The 24,405-nt window shown below is 41.8% G+C and overlaps 1 protein-coding gene across 1 annotated transcript in view; it reads left to right on the plus strand.

Annotated features, from left to right (window-relative positions):
- disp1 (dispatched homolog 1 (Drosophila)) overlaps positions 1–24,405 on the plus strand; it is a 131,367-nt gene that overhangs the window by 35,318 nt on the left and 71,644 nt on the right. Inside the window, exon 2 of the mRNA XM_042503355.1 lies at positions 2,196–2,273. The gene's annotated coding sequence lies outside the window, so the exon portion shown is untranslated. The remainder of the gene's footprint in view (positions 1–2,195; positions 2,274–24,405) is intronic.

The following is a 24,405-nucleotide window of genomic DNA, read 5'->3' on the forward strand; positions in this document are numbered from 1 at the left end:
TTAGGACATATCTAGGATTTTAGGATATTTTTAGGATTTCAGCACATTTTTAGGATGTTTCTGGAAATTTAGCATGATTCTATGATTTAAGGATATTTCAAAGATTTTAGGATGTTTCTAGAATTTCTAATGATTCTAGGATCTAAGGACGTTTCTAGGATCTTAGGATGTTTCTAGGATCTTAAGATGTTCTATGATTTTAGGACATTTCTTAAATTTTGGACCTTTCTAGGATGTTTGGACATTTCTAGAATGTTAGGACTTTTCTACGATTTTAGGATCTTTCTAGGATTTTAACACAGTTCTAGGATGTTAGGATGTTTCTAGGGTTTTAGGACATTAGGGTCTTAGCTAGGACCTCTGTCAGGCGGTGTGGGGGATCCTCCACTGACACTTTTCTTTAATCATCAAGCTCTATTTTGATGCTGTTTTTTGCACTCTGGCACCTTATGTATACTAAAAGTACAAAAACATTCCTACTATGAATCACTTTATTTTTATTGAAATATGGTTGGAGGGCCACCCAGCACCCTAGGGGGCCAGATTTGGCCCATGGGCCTCAAGTTGAGTATCACTGCATTAGCATGTCCTTGCCAGTGAATACATCGGGAATGCTTGATAATCATGAAAATGAAAGTCCTATCTGAAGGAAGAAAAAACTGGGGACATGTCCTTGATTAAAAAGTTATTTTACCATAGTGTTACATTCTTGCTTTTTATATGTTAGTGGACAAACATTTAAGAATTTGAGCGGTTCTTTCTCCCAAGGCCCTCAGTAACATTTGCAAATAACTTATTTGTCTAGTTTGAATAATTGATTTGTCCAAACGTCCACTGTGTCAGACACAGAGTCGGGGAGGAACTCAGAGCCATGTTATGTTGGGTGAAATGGTCCCTGTGACCTGAGGTTGTTAGTCTAAATTGGCCTATAGTCCCCCCCCTCCTCATCTGTCCATATTTAAACTCCCTTTGCGGCTGCCACTCTCTTCATCTTCTCCCTATCGACACACACCTTGTTAATTGGTGATGTGAACCATATGTTGGGTTTGAACGGCCTTCATTTCTGTTGAGCTGTTTGACACACTCAAGGACATATAAAAACCTTGTTCCTGGGCTACATGGACCTTCCTGGACTGGAGTGGCAGGCAGAGTCATATTGTCTCCTTGTTCTTTCACCTCTTAGCAAACATCTCCTCTTCTCCTCACGTGTCAAAGCATCACCTGTAGCCTCTCCTGCGACTGTTGTGTCACAGTGCGTAACCTTCACCGTGCAGTGACCTCTTCAGACCTGATTAATGGACTGAGGGGACCCGGCGGGGCTGTGACCTCTCAACTGGAGGGTTGCGTGTTTAAATAGAGCAGGGATACTCAACTTGAGTTGCTTTGGGGCCACTTTTGCAAAGTTACAGGGGGCGAGGGGCCAGTTACAGCAGCCCCATACATGTTTCAAGGATTTTATGTCATTTGTGGGATTTTAGGGCATTCTAGAATTTCTAGGCGTTTCTAGGATTTTTAGAACACTTTTAGGGCACTTCTAGGATTTGAAAGTGTTTCTTGGAGTTTAGGACATTTTTAGGATTTACGGACATGTCTAGGATTTTAAGACGTTTCCTGGAGTTTAACATGTTTGTCGGATTTAGGACATTTCTAGGATTTTAGCACGTTTCCAAAATTTCAGGATATTTCTGGGATTTAAGGATGTTTTTGGGATTTTAGGACATTTTCTAGGATTTGTAAGGACTTTATAGGATTTGTGGAATTTCTAGAATTTATGGAATTTCTAGGATTTTAGGACGTTTCTAGAATTTCAGGACATTTGTAGGATTTTAGGATGTTTCTTGAATGCTAGGACATTTGTAGGATTTTAGGACATTTGTAGGATTTTAGGACATTGGTAGGATTTCAGGACATTGGTAGGATTTTAGGAAATAGGTTGGATTTAACCTCCTCCATCACTTCTTTTGCAGGCTGCTCTCTGGAGCTGGAACGTTTAGAACTGCTTGTTTCCAAGGATTTTCATGGAAAATTAGCAATTATATTAAACCTATTTTAAGCACAGTTTCATCCATTGTAGAAGTTCTGTTTTCTTCATACTCACTGGAATGCTGCTGATCTTTTACTCCAGTGGAATATTTTTTTAAGCCCTGGCTTGTTTTCTCATTGTGATTCAGTTATGTCTTTGTGTCCCTTTACAGGTTCACCTGTCTCTGTGAGAAGTTTGGCTGTCTGACTGCATGAACAGATGCAGAGCATGGTCCTTTTTCACCCAACAGGTAAGACTTGTGTTTCATTTCTTCACACACATCACACTGTATCTCTTTCCTCTTTAAACAGTACTTTTGTTCATGTAATCCACATCCTGCAAATAGTCACCACTGACACTGGCTTTGACTGAGCATTGACAGATGATTTTTTTGTGGAGTTGTCCAGAAAGGGAATTATTAGTCAGTCTGACCATGTTCTTTCTTGTGAATTGTCTTCGATGCCCTCTGGACGGCGCTTTCTTGCCCCTCTAGGGAAAACTAACAGATATTCAAATTCTTTTATTCCTTCCACCATCAGACTTTTAAATGCTGCTGACAGCAGTAGGCCTAACTAATGGTCATAAGGGTCAGTGCGGTAAATCTGGGGAGCAGCATGGTTTATGAATTTATTTTATTCTTGTGGCTGTATGTTTAGGGTTGCTTTATGGCTGGGCATTTTTGCCCATGTAGTGATCTGTGTGTTGTTGCTGCTATGTTAGGGTTGTCCATCTGCTGATCTGTCGTGCCAACATGGCTATGTTTGAATGCTGCTGTTGACTGTGTGTTTTTTATACTGTCTTTACTGTTTTGTGCATTGGTTGACTGTAAACTGTTTATCCCTTTTGGGATAAATAAAGTTGTGTTGGTCTTGATCTTGATACTGATGATAACCATGTAGAGTCATTTCTGATGCTCTCCTGAAGGCTGTTGAAAGGAGAAATGCTGAGTTCCACTTTTCAGAGTTGTAACTGATGTCACACCAGTTTACTGTGTTCAGTACAAGATGAAAAACTAAGATGTTGTTAGCAATCCCTGTTCTAGCCAGGTCAGGCACTGTTACCAATACCTCTTGATTACAAGGCATCACGCTGTGTTTTGCGCATGCAAAGACTGTAGAAACATTTCCACAGATAGAGGTTCTACAGGACTGTGTACGACTGTTTAATTGAGGCACAAATACGACACAAGTGCTAATAAACAGTAGGGCTGGACCCAGATATGCAGATATTTGGGTTTTAGTTATTTGGGTATGTATTTGGTTTGGTTTTGGTTTGGTTTGGTTTTCAACTGAGATATTTCCTTTTTTTTGTCAGAGAATAAATGTCATTTCAGTATTTGTGACGCTGGGCCGGTCACACACACACACACGCACACACACACACACACACACACACACACACTCACACACACACACACACAGTGACAGGAATGATGATTTTACAAACGTCCTATATAAATGGGTTTATTGACCGAGTTGAGCCATTTCAGTGTCTCTGTGAGCAGCACGAGAGCGCAAACACGTGAGACCCCCCACAGCTCACCCCCAGTGGAGCTCTGTCCTGCAGCACAGAGCAGGAGAAATTCAGTATCTTCTAGAATGAGGACACATACCATTTCAGACGCACAACAAAATTTAACAGAATCATTCAAAACACTGGACACAGATTATTATATTGTGTAAACTTTTTTTCAACTTTACAAACCATAAGGTGTCACAACCACTAACAAGTTGTTGGGGGCACACCAGGCTCTCTCTCATCTTACACTGAAGCTCCGTGGCACGCGGTGTCTCTCTCGCACCTGATGCGCTGAAACTGCCATCTCTCCCTCCTGAAGCGCATAGTCTCTCTCTCACCTGACAATGAAGCCATGAAGTGCGTGGTCTCTTCCTCACTGATGCACCTCTGGATCACAAGGTGTCGGCACAGTGGGTGCCCCTACCCCAGACACACTCTTGCTCAAGTTACAAAGGGTTAATAGACAGGATTGCCTGTATTTTTCAAAGGAATTAAAAGCGTACCTTCAGGATTTCTAAATACCCTGGTATACCATTATACAGTGATATTGGGCAAGCCTGTTGTCCTCCAAAAAGTGACATTTTTTCACTTTGAGTTTCATTTTTTTCTGTCTAAAGGAAGAATTTATCCTAAACCAACTTTAAACCATCCCTCCCCTTGCTCTGAACTGTGCAGACTAACTTAGGGACCGAAGAATACATGTCCCTTATTCAGCGGCCCTTGATCACTAGCAGCCGAATCACGAAAACATGGCAGAAAGTTAGAGAGTTAGGACGTGAGCAGTGAGGCAGCCGTTCCTGGTCCTCTTCCTTTCTCCTCTGCCTCTGTGTTGCGAGTCCAGACAAGCCTTCGCTAAAAGGTGAGGATGTTTGTTCTTCACCTCGCTACAACTGGGTCAGTGAGCGAGGTAAAGCTGTTTACCCACGGCTCACAGCTCACACTGCCCTCACAGACCTTTATGTGGAGTCTCATTCCAGGAAGTAATAGTTGTATCAGGAAACACGGATCTCTCAACCGTGTTTTAATGATGATATGTTGTGGATGTTCCAACGCCAGCTCAGATGTGTGAATGTTGTTTTTACTCTCCAGACACGCTTGTTGGATGATTTGTGATTATAGCCGTGTTTGATGTGTATGACTGTTCACAAATTATCCCCACCAAGAAAAACACTATCAACAGTTCTGGGTGAGCCATGTCCCTTTACCTCGTCCAGCACATGACTTTTTGTTGAAGTATAAATCTAAAGTCAGACTGCAGAGCAGCCTTGCATGCACAGGTAATCACAGGCACACACACACGCACAAACACACAAAGACACATTTCTCTCTCACACTCACTCAATCTGTCTTTGTGCTTGGCTGCGAGCTGACCCGCTGAAAGCCTTTCAGGGCCGTGTCAGTCAGCCAACAGCTCTCTCTGTTCAGAGGCTCAGCTGGTTCCAGCAGGACGCCAGTCTGTCCTCCCCCATTCCTTCACATTGGCTGCCTTGTCATGTTAACATGTAGGGAACACTCCTGGATGTATGTGTGTGTGTGTGTGTGTGTGTGTGTGTGTGTGTGTGTGTGTGTGTGTGTGTGTGTGTGTGTGTGTGTGTGTGTGTGTGTGTGTGTGTGCGCAGCTATGGACAGAATAGATGTATTCAGTCAGTGTATCATAGTGATACTCAACATGAAAATAAAGAGATTCACACTGGGAATTGTTTTTGTACTTCTAGTATACATAAGGTGCTCAGAGTGCATGAAACAGCATCAAAAAGTGCCATTTGAGGATCTCCCGCACCCCCCAATAGAGGTCCTAGCTAAGTCTCTAATGTCCTAAAATCTAACAAATGTCCTGAAATCCTAAATGCATCTTAAAAAACTACATACAATTCAAACACCAGAAATGTCCTAAAATCCCACTAATGTTGGAAATCAAAGAAATGTCCTAAAATCTTAGATATATCCTGTAATCATAGAAATGTTTTAAATTCCTAGAAAAGTTCTGAAATCCTAGAAAAGTTCTGAAATCCTAGAAATGTCATGAAATGCCAGGAACATCCCAAAAATCCTAGAAATGTCTTCAATTCCTGGAAATGTCCTTAAATCCTAGATATGTCTTGTAATCCTATTAACAGCTTAAATTCCTAGAAAAGTTATGAAATCCTAGAAATGTCCTAAAATCATAGAAATGTCCTAAAATCCTAGAAACATCCTAAAATCCCAAATATGCCCTAAAATCCCTAAATGGGAGTACGTTTGTTACTGTTGGTGTACCTTGTCATGCGTACAAACATGCACATGTATAAAGTATTTTTGCGTAATGTGTGCGTGACTGGATTCATTTATGACTGTGTGTGATCAGTGTGTGCGTGTGTGTGTGCGTAATCATCGCTGAATTTGGAGAGCAGCTAAAGGAGCAGCTGTGGCTGCTTTGTAACCTGGACAGCGTCTGGTGTTGATTCTGCTGGACTGGAGGCTTCAGCGCTGCCCAGCCCGGCTCCTCCTGCTGGCCTGACCTCCTGCAGCTGCTCAGACTCTCCCTTTGATAGACGCCACAGCCTTTGAAAAGCTTTTCAGAGCCTGAGAGGAAGTAAACACGGACATTAGTCCAGGGCTAACGCTGTTTAAGCCAGGCCACGAAGTGGAAATCTGCTAATAATAATAGTTAATTCTTTAATTTTTTGGTGCCGATTCACTCGGCGCTCTTTGGCTGTGTTTGGACTCTTGGTGCATCTTAAATCAGCGTTTCCTCTGCATGTGTTCTCCCTTTTAACTGTCATCATTTCCTACAGGAAATTACGGTCATAATCAAGTAGACCAAAATTACAGCGAATAACGTGGCAGCTCCGTGAGGAAAGTCATTTGAGGTAGTTGGTAAAAGAGCTAAAAATAAACATGATTAACAAATTATACAGATTTTCGTAAGAATCAGTGGAATTAACGTGCCTCAGTGGAGTGCAAAATGCTCCTCATGAATCACACTGAATCATGAAGTGGTTGGACCATACATGCTCATTGTTGCTTTTAGCCATTCCTTTTTTATCTTTGCCAAGCGTGAACCTGGCGGGGATCTTTCCTCTGGTCATGTGTTTGGATGGAGTGTGTGTATCTGTTCAACTACTGGATCAATCAGCCTAATGTTTTGTGTGTCCATTATTGGTTAGGTTACAGCAGTTGATTGTTGAAATGCCTCACTTACATGTTATGGATTTCCACAGGGAAGATGCCTTTCTGTAGGCCAACCCTTAAGCTAACGCTGTCTTGGTTCCCTCACCAAAAAGCCTATGGGATTTTTCCGCTGGATCTTTGGTCATTACAGAAAAAAAGCTCAATGGTAAACAAACATTTACGATACTTACACGTTTTGTTCAGCGAAATAATCTCCACAAATGACCACCACTTTCAGGATTTTTTTAAAGCTGAAACGCGATAGCCAGATAAATCGCTAACGTTAGGCTAGACACTAGGGTCGCATCGCCACCACTATGAGGCTGTAAAGTATCTACAGCTTGTGTTAACCACAGACCTTATTTCAGGCTTCTAACCAAAAACACATTCAAAAAACCCACTGACTGTAAGACGAGGGAACCAGAGGAGCTGAAATGCTAACTCATTTCCGGGCTTTAGGACTCATTGCTGGGGTTCTTTATTATAACCTCCTTATGTGGTGCATATTGGCCTGAGATAAATCCTCCTGCGAGTGTAAAAACTTTTTTGTAATAAATGGGAGTTTTTTTCAAAATTGACGTGTTTCCATCATTTTATATTTGCAATTTCAATTTGCACAATTTTAGGGTTAATAAGACCCACGCTGCCTCACTCACATGTTATACATGCTGATGTAGCGTCTGTGCTCCTTTGCATTGATTGTGAAGGTCAATGCAATCATTTTCTTCAATCTGAGATGGGTGGTTTTATTTCAGGCGAGGCACCCTGCCTCCACTATAATATGCAGTGGGAACACATATACAGTGCATTTAGTAATTTTACACCGATCACTATTGTAATGTAACATGCTATTGTTACCGTTATTGCTGAGCATATCTCCCCCTCTCTCCATCCCTCTTCCCCTTTTTTTCTCTTTCTTTTTTGACATTATATAATTGTTATTTATGACATCTATTGCACGTTTGTCCGTCCTGGAAGAGGGATCCCTCCTCAGTCGCTCTTCCTGAAGTTTCCTCCATTTTTTTCCTCCCGTTACACAGAGTTTTTTTGGGGAGTTTTTCTTAAGGCGATGTGAGGGTCTAAGGACAGAGGGATGTCATACGCTGTAAAGCCCTCTGAGGCAAACTGTGATTTCTGATAATGGGCTTTATAAATAAAATGGAATTGAACTGAATTGAATTGAGGACCATTTGTTAAAAAAAGCTAAGAAAAAATGTCTAATGAACTAATAAATATATATAAATATATGGATTTTTTGTTGATATAGCTATCTATCTCTTCCCTTTTTTTAGGTTATTTTCTTGCACATTTTACAGATTTCTTGCTGGGGGTTGCAAAAAGGGGGAGGCATGTCAAATAACTTGAACACACACAAAATGGCAATTTATTTCTTGACATTTTTTTGGCATTTTTTCTTTCCCTTTACAATTTTTGGAATGTTTAGAATGTCGTCTAAACGACTTTAATGGGCTTTATGAATTGAGTTGAATTGAACCGAACCTCCTCTGTAACTTGAATTTCCACTGGATACAGAATCAGTCTGTCACCAAACCATTCTCAAGAGTCCATCATTGGACTGGGTAAATATTTCACATATACATAACACATATCAAATGATTAATTAATGAAAAACAAATGAAGGTGGCTGGAGAAAACTCGAAAGCCTTTCTAAAGGATTCTGTAATTGTTCCTGATGTTTCTGAGCCTGCTGACTCAAACGAGTGTGCCAGTGCACAGCAGCTGATCCTGCCCTCTCTCTGTGAGCAGCTGTGTTGACTGTCTGCCGCATGGGAACCTTTGATTACTGGGCTGACTGTACGTTTGGGCTGCCAGCTCATTGTGCCTTCCTCTCCAGCACACACACCAAACACAGCCTGGTGGACTTTGATCATGGAGAGTTGTAAATGACTGCTGCTCCATCATCCAAGGCCTCAGGTCATCCAGCAGGCTTTATTAGCCTAATGAAGGGTCCCGGCATGTTTGTCTACACTACAGTGCGTCTGTGTGAAGACGCCTCTGGCAGCCGTTTCATGTCCAATAAGTTCATGTTGGCAGACAGTCTCGTGTTTTGTGCTTCATTAGACGCGTCAGCTGCGACTGCTCGGGATGATGTCTTCATTAAAGTTTTATGATTTGTTGATTTTAATAATCGGTTGTGTTTGGATGTGATAGGGAGGCGTTAAGAAAACACCACTCCTCGGTATAACCAGACACAGGTGTAGTGAAATGACATCAGTGCATAAGCTCAGATGGAGGCGGCTCTCCAGCCAAAATATAATTTTACTGGAAATACGTCCAGTTTAATTTACGATGAACCTTGCTTAGTGAAACTACATATTAATATCAAGGGACATTAAATGTGATGAAAATCTGCTAATGTTGAAACATTTTGGAACATTTAAAAAAGATTCCTGTTTAGTGATCAATAACACATGCTTTTAATATTCTCAGACTTGCTTTTCCTGAGATTTTTGACTTGTTGAAATCAGAGCTGGACAATGTGACTTTTAAGAGTTCAGAGAGCTCCAGCAACACTCGTAGTTTAAACAATAACTTTATTAGACCGATATGTTTCGGCTTGTGGCCATTGCTTCTACAATATAGCATTAAAATTATATCATGATATTTTTAGGCTATATCACAAAACACAATATGTATCTCAATATTTTGAATTCTCCTTTTACTCCTTTTACCTACTGTAAACTACTAACATACAAAATTATTAAATAAACTACAGTTACAAAGAAAGTAGCCACTGCCATAAAATAAAGTTAAATAAACCACTGTTATAATTAAGTTTAATAAAATACTCTTATAATGTTAAATAAAGTATAAAGTTTTAAAAAGTACTGTTATAGTAAAGTTAAATAAAACATTGTTCTAATTAATCAAATCCTAAACCATGGTGCCTTTATTTTGAAGGACCTGGTTTATCTTGAGCCAGAAGTGTTGATGTTTTAATTGTGGACTTGAAGCTTCTGGTCACAGTTGGATGTTAGCAGAAAGTTAAACTGTAACTGCAGTTTGAGGATTCATCCACTGTGAGCTGGAAACAAACTAACACTTCTGTCCACTTCAGATACTGCAAATGTTTCCAAGTTGCTCTGGTGCTCCAAGGTCACAAAATGTGACTAAATAGTCGTGATCAGAGCTCTGCAGATGGAAAACACACACCTCATGTGCTCGCACTACTACCACTCATTAAATGAGACTGTCCTTTTTCTCTGTGCAGTACTTTGTCTGGACGCCCCTTCGGCCATGCAGAAGGACGCAAAGGGTTACGAGATGGCGTAAACCAAATAAATAGTTATTTAGTTTGTTAGTTTTTTATTTCGGTGATGCCAGTCTGGCCCATTCCACATGGAATTACAGGACATTGTCACAATACAAACCGTGTGTCATCTTCCAGTTTTACAGATATCAGCAAAAACAAAAATGTACGTACACACAAAAAAAGTTGCAAAATAATATATAAGCAATATTCTTACAAAAAATGAATCGTACAGTGAAAAATAAATTTGACAAATTCAACAAAAATCTACAGTTTATCTCGATAAAGAGCATGTTTTCTCATTCCCTGTGCTTTCTCCAGATAACGAGCATCCTGCCCACAGTCTCAGTAGCTGCTGCACAGTCTTCTCTCGTTGATCCACCGTTTGTGTGTTAGCACTCTCATGTATAGTTCAGCCCACGGCCACAGAAACATTTGAATTCACTCACGCTCTGTTCATTTCCCGCTGTTTCCAGACAGGAAGCAGATCTTATAGCAGGCAACAAGAGAGGAAGTGATAAATGAAGGAGAGGCACAGGCACACGGCTGCAGATCAATGCAAATGTGAGCTCTGTTTATTGTTGTATGTGCTGAGGTTTTGTCTGAGCTCCGCTGGCCTCCCTCACAGTAGTAGGAAGCCAGCGTGTACATCTGTGTGTGACACGTGGCTGACCCGCTCTATGTGCGAGCGTGGACATGAAAGGTTATTTTCTCAGTAACAGATATCCAAACATGGACTTTTTTTCTGCTGAGGATGAATTAAGTCTGTTTCTTTTCACCAAGTTCTCATGGAGGACTCCAGGGAACTTTCTTGGCTGTGTTGGGGACAGTGAGGTCAGACAGGGGGGTCCCATTGAGGACCAGAAGTTTGACCCTAAAGCTGAGGCCTGTGTGCAGTGATACTCAAGTTATGGCCTGAGGGCCAAATCTGGGACCTGATTGGGTGGCCAATGGCACCCGAACCATTTTTTAATTAACAAAAAAATAAAGTGATTGACATTGTGAATTGTTTTTGTACTTTTAGTATGGGTGTAACGATTCACAGAGGTCAGGGTTTGGTAAAGTACACCGTAACGAGGCTCAATTACTTTGAGTAAGTACTTGAAGCCGGGCCCGTCTTGGTGATGTCACCTAATATGCATGAGCATGTTCGACATGTTTCCACAAACATACCGTACCACCGTTAACTGTCCTTATGTCTTAACAACATCCTAAAGACCTAGAAATGTCCTAAAATCCTCAAAATGTTCTGAAATCCTCCACATTACTAAAAATCCTAGAAACATCCTAAAATCTAAGAAATGTCCTTATGTCTTAGCAACATACTAAAGTCCTAGAAATGTCCTAAAATCCTCAAAATGTTCTGAAATCCTTCACATTACTAAAAATCTTAGAAACATCCTAAAATCCTAGAAATGTCCTGAAATCTTAGAAATGACATTAAGTCCTTGCAACAGCCCAATGTCCAAGAAATGTCCTAAAATCTCAGAAAGATCCTAAAATCCTAGACACGTGTACAGAGCAGCTGTGACTGGCCCCTGGCCTCCTGTCATTTTGCAAAAGCAAAGCAGAGCAGGTTGAGTATCTTGCTGGTGAATGGGAATATGTTTTGGTGTGTCGCTGTTGGTGCACCTTGTAGTGCTCATAAACATGTATACAGTCTTGACTGTGTAATGCGTGTGTGCCAGGATTTCTCCTGTTCTTTCTGACTGGATTCCCCACAGACCACTACCAGCAGCTATTTGTTTTCCTTTATTTGGTAAAGAAGTGTAACTAAACAAATGCCGTTGCTTTGACATAGAAAACTGAAGTTTGGCTGGCCCTGGGAAGCCCTGTCCTGTTCTGCCACAGAAAAATGACTATTGGGTTTCTCCTGCGGAGCAGCGGCTAAGTGGAGAGATGAAGCCTGGAGGGACGTGTGTATTCATAACACCAGTGCCTCTTTTCTTTGAGTCAGCATTGTCTGCTGTTGTGGATCCTCTGTGCGCTATTGTCTGATGAGTTCCGCTGGTGGTCTGTCATGTAAACAGCTCTCAAAGGGAAACCTTCTCCACCCTCAGTCCTCTCTCTGTCTCTTTCTGCGGTCGTCTTCTTCACCATCTGATTGTCTTTCTGATCCTCCATAACACACACACACACACACACACACACACACACACACACACACACACACACACACAACACACACACACACACACACACACACACACACACACACACACACACAGAGTCGTGCCAGCTCCAGCCATCCCTGGCACTGTCTGTCCGTGTATTGGGGTTTTTGGGTGCCAGTGGGGAGGGAAGGACCCTGCTGGCTTGTCAGCGTCTCTGACCCCTCTGTCACAATGGGTCCCTCTCCCCTCTCATTCATTTCCCTGCCAAGCTGGGAAGAGTAAATATTTATCATCCCCCACAACAATGGCCAGCTCAGAGGAGAAAGAGAGTTTGACCAGAGCTCATGCAAACCCTGCAGGCACGGCTGGTGTCAGCCGGGGCCTAAAGATGGGCTGCAGGGAAATTAAGATGGAGCCTCTGGTTATTTTGGAGTAATACATTTCCTGAGTTTGTGGTTATATTACACCATAAAGACCGGTTCTGTGTTCTGACACGTAAGGAGTGCTGAAGCCAAGACTGGGGGAGTTGGTGAAAGCAAGACAAGTTTGTTTACACATAAAACTGCTGATTTACTTTTGGTTGAAAGTCAGTGCTAACCCAGTACTTTAAGAACAAAATGTTTTGGGACTGAGGATTGCATTGTGCTTTTGATTACCTCAAATTGAATGTAATATTACAGTGATACTTGACTTACAGCCCGTTGACCAAATCTGACGCCTCCCAAACCTCTGACGTCCCAATCATTTTCTAATTCCAAAAAAAATTAAAGTGATTCACAGTGGGAATTGCTTTTGTACTTTTAGTATACATAAGGTGCCAGAGTGCATAAAACAGCATCAAAATAGAGTTTGTTTATCAAAAAAGTGCCAGTGGAGGATATAATTCCTAAAACATCCTAAATTCTGAGAAATGTCATAAAATCCTAGATATGTAAAATCCTAGAAATGTACTAAATTGCTAGAGATGTTTTTAAGTCCAATTAATGTCCTAAAATCCTGGAAATGTCTGAGAAACATCATCCTAAAATCCTAGAAATGCATATGGCTGCTGCGAGTGGCCCGTGGTCTCTTGTCATTTGTAAAATTGGCCCCCAAGCAGAGCACGTTGAGGGTCCCTGCTGTAGTCTGTCATGGTGAACAGGACCTGCTGCTCACTGTAGGATTTCCAGCAGAACGCAGACTGTGTCTCTGCACACGTCTTTCGGCGGCAGTGTTTCAGTATTATTTCTGCAGCTGTAGGAGATGAAGGAGAAATCCATCCGCTATAATGGCACACAATGTCGTGTAATATACAGTGAAGGAAACACCTGCTGAAATGACTAAAAGAGTGTATTAGAAGCAGGTGCTTCCACACATGTGGGGTTTGAGTGATAATTAGGCAGTTAAACATTCCTCATGGTCATAGAGAGAAATGTTGGGCAGGCTCAGTTGCTACATAATTTTGGCTGTTGAGCCTCCAAGAAGACTTTGCCTCACCATCTGCAGTAGAAAGAAAGGCAAAGCTTGATGTGATACACACATATTCTTAGCTAATGAGAAAACACGGCTTGTGAATCATAGGATTTACAAAGGAAACAAATCAAGGACATGAGCTTGTTGGCACGCTCTGACTCTGTTCGGTTAATTGGCCTTTTGAGATGAGTTTTGGTGGAGATCCGTAATGAGACACTAATATGTCAGATATGGTGTGAAACTGCAGGGGGTGAAGGGCTGGCGGGGATTGTGCCCGGTGCCTGCCAGAAAACTGCATGTTTATGAGAAACCACTTAAACTCTGCGGTTGAACTCTCTTTGATGGAAACATGTAGTCTGATGCTTTTGTATGGTTCATATTTCTGTGCGTGCACATTTTAGGCAGAGGTGGAAATATGCCAACAGATGCAAACACATCTATGGAGTGTAACCGTTCCTTTTACATCAGCAGGAGTGGTGAGTCCTCTCTTCTCAGAAGTAGGGGGTGATAATGAAACAGAAAACTGGCTTCTTATGCGAGGATATACTTTCTAATTTTTAAAAAAAAATTTTATGCCTCCGTGCCAGTGATAGTCATGGCTGGAGGCATTTTTTTTTCAGGGTTCCATCCATCTGTTTGGGGGGGTGGGGTGGGGTTTATTGCCTTAAATTTACAGGACAGGGTAAGTGTGAAAGGGGGAGAGGGAAAGGGGGAGACATGCAGCAAAGGGCAGAGGCCGGATTCGAACTCGCGGCCGCTGCAGCAGGAACACAACCTCTGCACACGGGGCACCGCTCTATCCACTGAGCCACCAGGCGTCCTATCCATCTGTATGTAGGTCCATAATCTCATTCTTGTGAATGTGATATCTCAAGAACGCCCTGTGAGAATTTCTCAAATTCGTTTAATTCGACTCAAGAATGAATGAATTATATTTTGGTGGTCAAATGTCAAAGTTGCTGTAACATTGCATCCATCTCACTCTTGTGAGTGCGATATCTCACAAACACCTTGAGGGAATTACTTCAAATTTGGCACAAAAGTTCACTCATACTCAAGAATGAACTGATTAGAGTTTGGTGGTCAAAGGTCAAGGTCACTGTGATCTTATTTGTCTCATTCTTGTGAATGCGATATCTCATGAACACCTTTAAAGGAATTACTTCAAATTCATCACAAACGCTTCCTTGGACTCAAGAATGAACTGATTAGAGTTTGGTGGTCAAAGGTCAAGGTTACTTTGACCTTGTGTTTGTCTCATTCATGTCAATGCGATATCTCAAGTACGACTTTAGATAATTTCTTCAAATTTAGCAGAAACGTCCACTTGGACTTTAGAGTGAACTGATTAGAATTTGTTGGCCAAATAATCAAAGGTCAGTACTCTCACAAAACATAGTTTTGGCTGTAAGTCAAGAATAAATACACTGAAATTCCACACAAATTTCGAGCAGGATATGATGAAGAAGTGCTGACATTTTATGTCCAAGAAGTCCAAGGTCAATGTGATATCCTAATATTCGCATGAAAATATAATACAGCATGTGTAATTGAAGTAATAACTCAGAAAAAGCCACACTGGAAAATAAAAGTAAGTGCTCCAACACATTTTTCATTTTGAATGTGTTGCATTTCCAAAAAACTGTCAAAACAGTCCTGAGTGCAAATGCTGACTGAGTGGTCCTTCAGGTACCGACCAGGTGCTTTCCTTAATGTTCTTTTTTTGAATCAGTACATGATAAATCAGGCCAAAACATATGAGAATCATTCCTCCCCGCTGACTGCAATTTAGCATGAATGGAAATCTGCAGTTACCATATGAATAAGTATAATGTTTTTGGCACCATGTGAATGAAGCTGAAGCTGAACAATGAGGAAAACATCAAGAGCAACACTGTTGGCAAAGGGTTGAGCGTTCAGAGATCAGATTCAGAGGATGTGTTGCTGTCCAGTCCTCCTGGAGTTTATTCCCGTCAGTGTCACATTCTCTTTATTTATCATAATATGGACATAATTTAAACAACCGGTAAACCAGAAATATGCTCCCAGAGCTCTTATGTATAAGGACAAATCGAATAGCAGACAGTGCTGCACCGACACCTCTTTTCCACCAAATTAGCTGTGATTCCTGTACCAGTCCCATTCAGGATTCTCAGAACCTCGGTGCTATCTAGCAAACCAGCCTGAGTTTTCTCCAGTTTTGATTGGACTATTTTAATCAAGGAAGTTTCATCAATAGAAGGCATTGCACAGTGCACAGCAGAAATAAATAATTACATGTTTACCTTACCAAACTTTTGTTCTGTTCTAAAAGATATTTGTTTTAACCCATAAAACAAGCATGGACCAACTAATAATGAAATATTAACGGAAACCATCTTGGTTACTCATGCTTGTGATCTAGTTAGTAAGTCCACTGTTCCAACAATCATCAGCTCCGGTTTGGTCCAAATAAATCCTTAATTCACCAATTTAGATGGAAAAAACATGTTTGAAATAACCACTTTGTTTCAACATGTCAAACAGAGGCAGCAGCTGAGGGGGACAATGTGTCTCACTCTGAGATGCACAAGACAGCGTCAGCCCACAAACAGCCGCTAAAAAGCAGCCGTCAGTAGTGGAAGCATTTTCCCGCTGTGTCCTATATGACAGGACAGCGACCCGCTGCAAATCTGCAGTCTTTCCCTACAATGTTAACGAGACTAGAGACCCCCCGCCACGCCTAGACGTAAGCAAGGTTTGCGCAGGACCGCCCCAGTAAACGAAAGAGGGACATTTGATTGAACATCCAATAGCAGCTGGTCAGAGAGTAAATACTGAAAATGCATCAGAATTGCTATTTTGTTTTTCGGAAACGTGCCTGAATACAGACCGTGAGTCAGGTGTGTGCGCGCATTTGGATAGTAGAGCGCAGCTTGAGCAATACATTCCTGTCCGAACCAAAGTAACTGAGCCCAAATGATTAATTTTACTATTTTCAAAGACTGACAAAAAGTGGGCGTAATAAAAACAAACATCACACCTGCCTGATCACAGCTGGCTGATCACACAGCTGATCTTTAGATCTATCAGAGCAGACTGAGAGCAGCGCAGTGGCAGACCTCTCATCCAGCTGTTTAGTTGTAATCAGGAGTGGATTTTGTGATTTGGAGGCCTGGTGCCTTAGCCCAACTGCCTTGCTTTGATTTCTAACTTGGAGTGAAGGTGGCTGTTGGCAGCTGTAGAAGAAGTTCTGCTGTTCTCTAAACCCTCGATGTAACTAATATAGACGAGTACAGGTGATGCAGACATACTAAAAGCTGTTACTGATACAGTTGCGTTGCGTATTGCTAAAGATATGATACACATGAATTCATGTAAATATGTTTTGTGAAATTACTGCAGCCTTCAGAGTTAAAGACAAGTTTGCAGCTTGCAATTCAACCCCAAAAGGTAAATTCAGTTTACTATATATATAACATATAACGATATATATATCAGCTTGCCTTTAATTTTTATTGCTAAAATCCAAAGCATAATTTGTTTTGAGTAATTTCTTTGTCAATTGTAGTTTGTTTTAAAGAAGGAAAAAAATCAATTAAAGTCGTTAATCAGGTTTGGTGTGAAAAAAATGGAAATTTTATTTTAAGGCCATAATGTAGCCGCCTAAGTTGACAGTCCTGTAACTTCTCCCTCTACCAATAGGTGTTATGATGTCTTTCAGCTCAGCTGCCTGTTGCACCTGTAGAGACCAGAGACTAAGCTCTGGTGGTGCATGCTGTGCACTATACACGAGTTTTATAGAAAGATGATAACCTGTATTTATGACGGTATTGAAAACATACCTCCAGGATTTCTAGTTGAAATGCTCTGAATGATTCAAAATTAGGTACATGAACCAGAACAGAATCCGTTCCATGTAGATGAAAAAGGGCTATGAGTGTGTTGTTCTGCCCACACTGTGGTGATTGCAGCCCAATGTAGGACCTGATTTTGCCTGCAAATTGCCATAATCTCAGTTCTACACAGTCGATCCAAGACTTGGAGGATCAGCACTGGTCCCTAAGTTCCAGATATCATTGTGTACCCCTGCTCCTCCCATTATTATTCCTTATGGGGGAGGCCCAGTGACCCAAAGCATGATGTAATTCCATAAGCCTGTCACTAATAATTTCCCCCTCATTTTTAATGACTGTGAGATGAATGCCAGACCAAGACTGGGGCCTCGTCATTTTCAGGGTGTGGAGTTTTTTTTCCCCGTCGTCTGCTTTTATAGCAATTTTACACTGTTTATAAATATTTATGGACATATACAGACAGCTAATAAAGTCGGCATTGGCGAAAAGAAACTGGACAACTTTCCACTTATTTTCATTTTTTGAGCATTACTGTTCCTCTTTGCCGTCCCGCTTCCTGCTGCCAAAAATCTGTACCCACCATTTGAGTCATAATAATAACAAGTTGTTTTCTCACAGAAGAGAGAAAAGAGAAATTGCAACCAGACTCTGGGTCCTATGAGTATGCGTGTCCATGCCCGGCGGGGGCCAATATACCCTCATGTATCCACATTTATGTCTGCTCTGCAAGTATTGGCAGGGACGGACCGGGCTGAGGGATGTTACACAGACTCACATCTGTACATGCCCGCACATTATCACACAGCCTCAGCCATGCTCGCTGCGTCACTCACACCTGTACACACACAGACACCTGTAGGCCCTGGTGGTACTGTATCGGTTTTCTGTTTGATGTAGAGTTTGTTTTTGGTTGTCGAGGCTCAGTGGGCGCAGAGGAGTCGGATGTTGTGTGAAGTGGACAAGCTGTCAGGAGGAGAAAGGGGCGCTGATATTGTTTCAGTGTGTTTATTTTTAAAGATGGCATCTTTGATGAACAGAAAGATTGCAGACAGTAAGGGTTAGGAATGAGCCACTTATATTCTCTCATATTCAATATGGTGTTTTATATATATATATATGGTAGTGTATGTGGCAATAATAATTTTTGGTGTATTATAATAGCAGAAGTGTGACTTATAATAATGGCAGCAGTAGTCTGCATCGGGGGAGACCATGGCATTAGCTCAACCACAACCCACAATCCAGGCGCAGCCGCGATCCGAGAAAACTACGAGACAAAGGAGCATAAACGCTCTGGAGAAAAGGGCCGAGTTAGTGAAATGTAATAGGACATGAATGATTCCAAATGGAGAGAGAAGGAGAAAGGAGCTCATTGTGAGCTCAAAAGAAGTTCCCCATTAGACTAGCCCTGTATCAGTCTAACTAACTATAGCACAAAGGCTCTGGGGAAGAAGAGTTAGTGACACGCATCAATGGGACATGGATGTTTGCACGTCTTAAATAAAATAAATGAAATTAAAATTGCAAAGTAACAAGAAACATCAGCAGATCATCAGTTGCAGACAGAGAAGGAGAGAGGAGCTTAATGTGTCATAGGAAGTCCCCTGGCAGACAAGGCCTATATCAGTCTAACTAGGGGCTGGTTCAAGGCATCTGAGCCAGCCCTTAGTATAGCATATAGGCTCTGGGGAAGAAGCAGAGTTACTGACTTGCATTAATAGCACATTAATGTTTGCTAATAGAGAGAGAGAGAAAGAGAGAGAGAGAAAGAGAGAAAGAGAGAGAGAGAGAGAGAGAGAGAGAGAGAGAGAGAGAGAAAGAGAAAGAAAGAAAGTCCACTGGCAGACTTCATCAGCCCAACTAGGGGCTGGTTCAAGGCAAGCCTGTGCCGGTCCTAACTATATGCCTCTATCTTCTATCTCTTCTTTTTCTACTTAACACAAATGCATACACACACATATTTTCCACTGTGTAAGAGCCCACTGTAAGTGTGTGTGTGTGTGTGTGTGTGTGTGTGTGTGTGTGTGTGCGTGTGTGTGAGAGAGAGAGACAGGAGTACTTATATGGGATTATTTCTATGGGTCCATTTGTCAAAGCACACATTTATCATCGAGCCCAGCGGTGTCAGACCTGCTGCTTTCCCACCACGTCTCTATTACGCTCTGCTGGTACTCCCTTTGACACTCAACACCTGACCCGACACACACATACACATGCACAGAAAAAGGTGCGCACACACACATTTGAGCACAAGAACTAGCTTTTCCAGTGTGTGAGAGGCAGCGCTAAGTGAGAGATGGTCCACAGTGCTACCCCGATAGTCAGGACGAATTCTCCACGTTCTGCTCTGAAGTCAGTTTCTCCTTTTTTCCTCTCTCCCCTGCTTCACCGTGGGCAGCGTCTGGACTCTAAATGCATCGCAGGCTTGTTTTGTATTCAGTCCCTGCCGTGTGTTGCAGTAATGAGACTGGATTCCAGCGTGCTTATTTTTACCATTCACAGTTAAATGATCATGAATGTGAAGCATGACCTCAGAGAGCATCCTTCAGCTGCTCCTCAGCCTCGGCTCAGGCCGTCTGGCCAGCCAGCATCTGCTCTGCTACAGTGTCCTCGGGTGACATCACGTCTCTCACCTGTCTGCTAAAATATTCTCTTGTTTTTCTGTCTGTGACTATCCTCTGGAGCAGTTCAGCTTCAACTATCCGTTTGAAACAGTGTGTTTGCATCTGTAAAATGTGCTACAAATATATGGAGTTTTGCAGGTGGAGGAGTTTACATGAGAAAGGAGACTGGAGGCTGCTGGTTTACTGAAGAGTTGTGAAAATGTGGATTCAGCTTTGACCAATGCATGTTAGCAATAAAAAAAATAACCTTTACCCCTGGGTGCCAGCATTTTAACCCTTTAAAGCCTGGAGCGACATGACTTTTCCTGTGCTGCTTTTAGACACTTTTCACAAGTATTAAAACCTTTGAACCCCGAGCTCGTTGGTATGATTTCTTTGAAGAACACAGGAAAAAGATTATGAGCAACTGGACAATAAATGTTCCACAAATTGCAAAAAAATTACTAGATTTATTAAATGATTTTGAAGAAGCGGGGGAAAATGTCTAAGGAAATATGAAAAAGTTAAAACTATACTTATGATGATCATAATTACATATTTAAAAATGTTACAAATTAAAACATAAATACATTTTCAGGCACTTTTTCAATGTCAGTTTCTTCTTTTTGACTTTTTTTTCCACCTCAAATTTTCAGGTCATTTTCTTTTACTTCTTAATTACTTCTTAATCATTTTTGGGTCATTTCTTCATTCATTTTTCATTGCCTGTTTTTGACACAAATCAAGCCATTTTGCTCAGGTTTCAAGGGGTTAAACAGTGCACCGCTTGGCTTAGGTAGGGAAAGAAAGGACAAGTTTTCAGTCTTTTCTTTTGTCTCATAATGAATCAACCTGTAACTCAGTCCATCATTTGTTTCATCTTGTTATCATAGATGGAGAGAGAGACAACTTAAAGTGAGAGACGAGACAGTGAGAGATATGAAATGAACATTGTGTTGGACTTACAAGTGTGTGTGTGTGTGCGTGCGTGCGTGCGTGCGTGCGTGTGTGCGTGCGCATGTTTGTGTGGAGGAGAGCAGCTGCAGAGGCCCTGGTTCCCGTCTCGCTGGCGCACACCTCTCCGCAGGGAGCAGGACGGGCTCCAACTGCCCTGTGCTCGCCTCTTACCACCCCCAACACACGCATACGTGTACACACACACACACACACACACACACACACGGTATGTTACATTCATATATGCCTCATATACTCCCTATTACCTGCTTGTTTTCTCCCTTACTTTCTCTTTATTGAAGTATTTCTGAACTTCTGCATCATTTCAGTTTGACCCTTTGAACTGCGACTTGATTTCTTTCGCAAACGTGGATTAAGGCAATGAGAAATGAAAGAGAAATAACTCAAAAATTTGCAATAAATCAGTTAAAAGTACCTAAACTTTACTGAAAATTATTTTAAAAAAACAGAGGTGGCTGTTGTGGAAAGATTTTCTGCTGCTCGAGGGGAAAGCAGAGATGGTGAGTCTGAAGAATTAAGCTGGTCGTTTCCCACTCGTGGCTGATATGTTGGGCTCTGTCTTTGGCTCTAGTAATTGTTTGGGCGAGCGGGGTTACAGCTTGTCAGTGTGGTTTGGCTGTGTTGTCGTAGTTACGGAGGAATGTGCGTAGGCGAGGCTGACCTTAACTCCTAATGCTGCATCATGTTCGTTTTACTATTTGTGTAGTTCGACACCCTCTTGCAATAATTGCTGACTGTTTTTTCTGTTATCTTCTCGCCTTTAGTTCTTTCTGACTTTAGGAAGCTCAGATGCTGACACATTTCTGATTTGAAACTGGAGGGAGCATCTTCTATTTCAATATCGCCTGTTGCGGGGCCTTTGCTTTGTCTTGTTTACGTTGGCGAGGTCTCGGACATGACTTAGGACGTTGAACACGTATTGACGTAGCACGTTTAGCAATCAAAAGGCATGTTAAGGTTATGCCCTCTGCTAGGCAGGTTATTTTTCATTTCACCGATTTGAATTGCACATACTCTTTATCAATTTTTAACCGCCTCGTGATGCATCGTTACATCCCTAAAGGACAGTGTTACATTAGCAGGAAGAGTTGGCCAAAGGGAAACAATAGCGTAACAAGATGCTGCATAAAACCATCAACTATCTAACAGGCAGCTACTCTTTGGAGCAGCCTTCTCCTACACGGCTCTGTACCCCCCCACCCCGGCCCCCAGAGGGCCCTCCCAGAGCCCACTTGTCCTTCAGTGAGATGACACAGGATGAGGTCACTCCATTTGCCTTGGCACAGGCAGCTTTGTTTCAGGCACTGTGGTGATGTGCCAAGGGCGATGTTCTCACAGCAGAGCGCTGTGCCCAGTGCTCTCTGAGAGGCACGAGGCCATAAAAATTAAAGTATCCTCTGTGTAGCACAACAAATTGCATTATAGGACAGAGTGTGCCAAACTCAAGTGGGGCAGGAAACATTTTTCTTTGTCCGTCGTCCACAGGGGATGTGAGGGGACGCAGAATGATAAGGAGACAAATACGTTTCCAGTTGAGAGAAGAGAGGCAATAACAGATCAGATAGTAACTTGTGAGTACTCAATAATACCTTCACATCTATTTTCAGAGCAACAGAATGCTATTAAACTGCAGCACCATGTAGATGGCTTGTTGGATTTCCAGGGTCTGAACACAGACAGTCTTTGCGATATTGCTCTCAGTTAACAGATATTGCATGCTGGTTTGTTTTAATCAAAGAAGCTAGCAGTGGCCTGATATTGTTAGAGAAATTCTTCTGGTACATGCAGTAGAAAATACAGTATGGAGCAATAATACAAGCAATCTGGCCCCTGTTAGAGTACCAGCTGGCCCCTCAACCATTTCTAATTCACAATAAAGATAAAGTGACTCACACTGGGAATTATTTTTGTACTTTTAGTATACATAAGGTGCCAGAATGCAAAAACCAACATAGAATCAAGCTTGTTTATGAAAAAAAAAAACGCCAATGCGGGATCCCCCACACCACCAACACAGGTCCTAGCTAAGACCCTAATGTCCTAAAATCCTTGAAATGTCCTAAAATCCATTAAACTTCTTAAAATCCTACAAATGTCCTAAATTCTTAGATATGCCCTAAAGTTCTAAAAATGTCCAGAAATATCCTGAACTCCTAAATATGCCCTAAAGTTCTAAAAATGTCCCAAAATCCTAGAAACGTTCTGAAATCCTAGAAATGTCTTAAAATCCTAAAAACTTGTATGGGGTTGCTGACTGGCCTCTGACCTTTTGTCATTTTGCAGAAGTAGCCCCCATGCAAAGCAAGTAGAGTATTCCTGATACAGAGCGAACAAAAACAGCTCTGTTTGTGCTGTTTGTGATTTGACATTCAGAGACAGTCGTGACCGACAGTGTGAGCTCTTGTAGTGACACTTAAGTAGTAATAACTCTCGCCTGTATCCTGCAGGTCCTTGAGTCACTGTGGCGGTTACAGCTGGGCTGAATAAGATCCCAGAACAAAACAAAACAGTCAGTATTGTCAATGTGTTTTGCGGTGACCCTGAGTGATATTGTGGTCAGACACAAATAACACTGTGTAGGTTTTATAAAGCTCTACAGTGGATAAGATCTGAACACTTGATGGAAAACAGTCTCACACTAAACAGAGGAAAAGAGCATGTGATGGACACCCTGTGCGGCTGAGCTCGTATATAAAGCTCATGTGTCTGCGATAAGGTTGCCAGCGTGCAGATCCTGGAAGAGCAGACGATGATGGCGATGGAGACAGAGCTTTGAAGTGGCCTGGAAGTCAAGGAGAAGTGTCCGCGCTGGCCTCGTCTGCATTCCAGCTGCTGACTGTGGTGACACTTCAGCAACACTCAGCTTCAGTCATTCTTTTATTCCTGCAGTTAGTACTGTGAGAGAAGGAGAGTTTTATCTCCTCCCCATCTACGCCTCTCTTGTCCTCAGGCGTCCCTCTCACCCTGACGCCCCCTCCATCCTTCTCGCAGCTTGTTCCCATACACCAGGGATACACAACTTGCTTTGCTTGGGGGCCACATTTGCAAAATGACAGGGAGCCATGGGCCAGTCGCAGCAGCCCCATATATGTTTCTAAGATTTTAGGGCATTTCTAGGATTTTAGGACATTTCTGAGATCTTGGAATGTTTCTAGGATTATAAGATCTTTGTAGAATCTTAGAACATTTTTAGGATTTTATTACATTTCTAGTACCTTACCACATTTCTTGGATTTTAGAACATTTCAAAGACTTTGGGACGTTTCCAGGATTTTAGAAAGTTCATAGGATTTAAGACTTTTCTACAGTTGAAGGACATTTCTTGGACCTTAGGAAGTTCTAGGATTTAAGAATGTTTCAAGGATTTTAAGACCTTTCCAGGATTTCAGGACGTTTTTTGGGTTTTAGGACATTTGTAGGATTTTAAAACTTTCTTACGATCTAAAGTGTTTCTAGGATT

Source organism: Plectropomus leopardus, chromosome 16, assembly GCF_008729295.1.
Source record: "Plectropomus leopardus isolate mb chromosome 16, YSFRI_Pleo_2.0, whole genome shotgun sequence".
In the NCBI taxonomy this organism is placed as follows: Eukaryota; Metazoa; Chordata; class Actinopteri; order Perciformes; family Serranidae; genus Plectropomus; species Plectropomus leopardus.